Source organism: Lolium rigidum, chromosome 7 (assembly GCF_022539505.1).
Source record: "Lolium rigidum isolate FL_2022 chromosome 7, APGP_CSIRO_Lrig_0.1, whole genome shotgun sequence".
Taxonomy (NCBI): Eukaryota; Viridiplantae; Streptophyta; class Magnoliopsida; order Poales; family Poaceae; genus Lolium; species Lolium rigidum.
In genome coordinates this window covers 188,619,188-188,624,581 of record NC_061514.1, presented here as the reverse complement: position 1 = coordinate 188,624,581, position 5,394 = coordinate 188,619,188, and positions in this window count along the sequence as shown.

Sequence of the window (5,394 nt, the reverse complement as noted above, 5' to 3'; positions counted from 1 at the left end):
CATAATGAGATGGACTCGATTCATTCTAATGGAACTTGGGAGCTATCAGAACGACCCCATGGATGCAAGCCTGTGGGCTGCAATTAAATGGGTCTTCAAGAAGAAGCTAAGGCCTATGGTACTATTGAGAAGTACAATGCACGGCTTGTAGCGAAAGACTACACACAGAGAGAAGGCGAAAGATTACTTCGACACCTATTCACCTGTCGCTAGACTTACCACCATTCGAGTACTACTGTCCATGGATGCCTCCTATGGTCTTATCATTCATCAAATGGACGTAAAGAAAGCTTTTCTTAATGGAGAGTTGGAAGATGAAATCTATATGGATCAGCCTGATGGATTTGTAGTAAAAGGTGAAGAAAGAAAGGTGTGCAAGTTGCTGAAATCTTTATATGGCCTAAAACAAGCACCTAAGAAATGGCATGAGAAGTTTGACAGAACTTTAACTTCTGTAGGCTTTGCTGTTAATGAGGCTAACAAGTGCGTGTACTATCGCCATGGTGGGGGCGAAGGGGTTATACTATGTTTGTATGTGGAGGATATTTTGATCTTTGGTACAATCATGGAAGTAATCAACGAAGTCAAGTCTTTCTTGTCAAATAGCTTTGATATGAAAGATCTGGGAGAAGCTGATGTGATCCTGAACATCAAGCTGATTAAGAACGAGAGAGGGATTAATCTAACGCAATCCCATTATGTTGAGAAGATCTTGAGCCGGTTCGGCTATATTGATAGCAAGTCTTCTCCAACACCTTATGATCCCAGCGTGACACTACGCAAGAACCGCATGATTGCCATAGATAAATTGAGATATTCTCATATCGTTGGCTCACTCATGTACTTAGCAAGCGCGACTAGACCCGACATCTCTTTTGCTGTTAGCAAGTTGAGTAGGTTCATGTCAAACCCGGGTATTGATCATTGGCATGCACTTGATAGGGTCAAGCGTTACCTATGTGGTACAATGAGTTATGAAATTCACTATTCAAGGCACCCAGCTGTGCTTGAAGGATATTGTGATTCAAATTGGATCTCTGATGTAGCTGATCTCTATGCCACAAGTGGGTATGTATTTACCTTTGAAGGTGGCGCAGTGTCATGGAGATCTTGCAAACAAACCATATTGACGAGGTCAACTATGGAAGTAGAACTAACTGCTTTAGACACAACCACTGTTGAATCAGGAATGACTGCGTGAGCTCTTGATGGACTTGCCTGTGGTTGAAAAACCTGTTCCGGCAATCCTTTTGAATTGTGACAATCAAACTGTAAATGTCAAAGTGAACAATTCTAAGGATAACATGAAGTCATCAAGACACGTACAAAGATGTTTGAAGTCTGTCAGGAAATTGCGAAAGTCCAGAGTAATAACTGTTACATATATTCAAACAGACAAAAACCTGGCAGGTCCCTTTACAAAGGGATTATCACGTAATGTGATTGAAAGTGCATCGAGGGAGATGAGTTTGAGACCCGTTGATGTTATTACACCATAGTGGTAACCCAACCTTTGTGATCGGAGATCCCGTGAATTAGGACCTGTGAAGAACAAACTAGTGGTTTAATTGAGGAGAGTATTATGTAACCATCTCTATGTGAAGATCCACAACTCTCAATTGCTGTAAGGCTGGTTGGCAACTGTGGGGACCCCGGACTAACGGTCCGAAATACCCTGTTATGTATACAGTTCACGATCCCATGATCAGTGTGTCGTGAACACATAACCGAACTGATATCAAATTACACCATCCATTACAAAGCGGAATAAGAAAATTACAATGAGGTCACATGACCAATACTTACATAATAGCCTCGAAGGGCCTAACTAAACATCAGAGTAGCATCATCACTTCGACAGCGCAGTACCCAAGTCATCTGCCATAACCCTACGGGCAACTGATTGGGAAGATGTTCCTAGCTCGCATAGACGTCGCCAACTCCTTCTTCGTCTGTCGAGTTCCTTCAAGTCTGGCCAAGTAAATAGCCAGGGACAAAGCCGTGAGTACATTTGGAATTGTACTCGCAAACCATCAAGAAAGATGCTAACAGAGCTAACTAAAAGAGACAAGAGAGGAAGAATAGTTTCTCTTGTGGATATAGCATGTGAAAGAGAATAAGTTTCTCTTGTGGATATAGCATGTGAAAGAGAATCAGTTTCTCTTGTGGATATAGCATCCCGACATCGCAATTGATGGAGACACTAAAGTGGTACTATGACACCTCTATATCTTTATTGAAGAAGATACTTCAAAAGATAGCTATGGCATATCTATATCTTTATTGAAGAAGAGTTAGCATACCGCCATCTCAGGTGATGGGGATACTAGGGAAGTCCTATGACATATCTATATCTTTGTTAAAGAAGAGTTCCTCTACATGAAACATTAGGAGAAGTCCCCCACTGGGTCTTAGTTTTTCCACGACCATCTCCATATGGTCGACACACGCCCTTTTTCCGTACCCTTCCGGTACATCCAACACAACATTTCCTTTGCTAAGCATTTGTCAAAACAAAACTCAAGCCCAGGTTAAGTATGGCCATTTCAACTTGTCCATGACCGCGGACGCGGCTATTCGAATAGATTTGACTCTGCAGAGTTTGCACACTTTCCCTACAACTATCCGAATACCTATCGTGTGGGCATCATCCCCGCATAATAACGTATGCCACGACAGATACCCGAACATACCTTTCAGTTATCTCCACTGACATGAGTCCTTCCCTGCGGGCTTACCCCTTCCCGGCACCCCGGCAGCATACCTCCTTTTGAGCGTATCTCCGGCGCCATGACAGAAGACCCTCAGTAATCGTCCGGCTATCGCTTAAGACGGTGTATTGCCTCCTCCGCAGCGTAACCCGGCGTCGGAGGTCGTCGTGACCCTCCCTAGAAAGTTGTGAAGGGTGCTCCCGCCAGCTTCAACAAACTACGGGCTAAGCCCCGTCCCACACCATGGTAGTGTGGTTGCGCGATAAAAAGTTGGGACGGCGAACACTTATACGCAGTGCTCCTTTGAAAAACATTTCACCCACACTTCCTTTACTTGCCAACAACCAACCATATTCCTCCAACATCCTTGTCCAAAGACCTTGTCTTTCCAAAACATACACTCGGGTAGAGTTAACTTACCCAAGGTTTTCACAAACATTTACAACAAGGTAAGCCTTGAGGGGTTCCCAACCTATAGTTTCATGAGTTGAACTAGTAATGCACTATGGCCGAGATGAGAGTCATCTTGCCATAGAAGGTATAAAAGGAGTAATGGAGTGGATCATACTTGCTTTAAGGTAAGCATGTATTATGACAACACAAGGAGGATTATACTTTCAGATTTGTGGTGCTAAAAATACAACTTAGATAGTGGAGTATCACTATCCAACATACTCTCCAATGGGTACACGGCATACTCCTCTCAAGTTGAGAATATACCAAGAGCATGACATGGATACCTCTAAACCACAAAGGGGGTGGGTGTGGTGTAAGTTACTATCTTGAGATGGAACATGCTCAAGTTGAGCATACAAGATAACCAAGTGGAATAGCACGGCCATGATACCATGCATCCCATAATCACAAAGACAATAGTGGAGTATCACCACTAGGGAGTACTCCACTAGCAACCACACATAGATGACATAAGTAGAGAGAATAACACACATAGAATCAATGTGCTTTGGACATCAACAAATGACATCCAACTAGACACCAAATCAGAGATCAAAAGATGGCTTGCCTTGGCTTATTTGTCCCTGTACTTCTTCAACTCCATCAATATAAGAATCCCAACAACATAAATAAAATCCTCGTCCGATTCCACTTCTTCTTCTCCGGAATTGTTCGCATCTATCGCCGGAAAGTAAAAAAGGAACACAATCAATCACATTGCACCAATGAAACAAACATACAACAACCATAATTTAACCATTCAATAAAGAGCTACCATACAAAGGACTTATAGATACCACAAACAACTTAAAGAGAACCCATGTTATTTACCTAGTAAAGGTATGAGAGTATCACAACTTAGCAATTGCCTCTCTAGGTTATCACCATGGTATAAACCAAACATCCCCTGGTAGATAACATCATAAAGAGGACAAGAGCATTAGTTTGTCATCAAATACATTCACAAAGAATTTTCAAACATTTTTGGAAAAGTAGAAAACAGTTTTCCTAACTTAATTTGTTCACATAACACTACATCCAAAATAGGAAGCAACCCATATTCCTCATCATTTGAGAACTTAAGCAAAACAATAGGGCTGATGTTAAGTTGCATATGTTTTGTTTTGCAAGTATAAAACAAAGGTTGCCCATTTCTAATAAAAAGAGTTGGTCAATGGTTTTAAATAAACCAACAAGTTTTGGTCCAACAATGCATGTCACACATATACCTTACTGACAGTGACAAATATGCATGAACAGAGACTAATAATATTTTTCCTAGATGTCCAGTACTAATACAAGACTAACCCAATTGGAATCACCCAAAAATATTAAACCTACAATTTTAGGAATTCCTTTGAATCTGACTGTACAGTAAAACAAGATCCGTAAGCCATAAATCGTAGAAAAATCCTAAAAATATGAGACCACTCGGCATTTGAAAGATATTTAAACAGAGATGCACACACAATTGGATTTGGGTTCAAATTGTTTCTGAAACTCTGACAAATGGATTGACAAGATTACTGCATGTCTATACCATTTGCTTTACCTCTGGATTTTACAAAACAGATAAATGCTTGAAACTTGTTTGAGATGATTAAAAAAACATTAAGTAGTACTATCAAATTGGAAACACTCAATTATGTTCAAAGATGGATTTTTGGTGATTTAAAAGCTAACAGTCATGTCTGCAGAACACACAGAACATGTTTAATTCACCACAAATCATACACAATTCATAAAAATATGAGGTCAGCTGCATCTGAAAGGTATTGAAAAGCTGGTTCGTACCCAATTTGTTTCACTCAAAAATTAGTTTCCAAGCTCCTGGTTTAATTCGACAAAGTCAGATCTGACCAGATCTTGATCTGTGAACCATTTCAGTTTCAGGAGGTCATTTGACGTGAAACCAACTCCAAAATTAAGGTACTGAAGAGGGCTTTCACCCACAGTTGAGTTTGCTCAAAAAGGTATTGTAAAACGGAACAAATCTAACAAACAGTGATTTTGCATGTTTACAGAACTTTATTTACCGAGGAGAATCAGTAACGCATTTGAGGATGAGACCAACGTCAAGTTGTAGATCCTTTCAGTATCTATCTGAGGAACTTTGAATCACTCGATTTGGATCTGCACACGAGTTTTGGTGGATTTTACAAAATCGTACAGAATCTGGAACAGCAAGATAGCAGAAATTACTGCAAGGATTTGGACGAACTTTGGT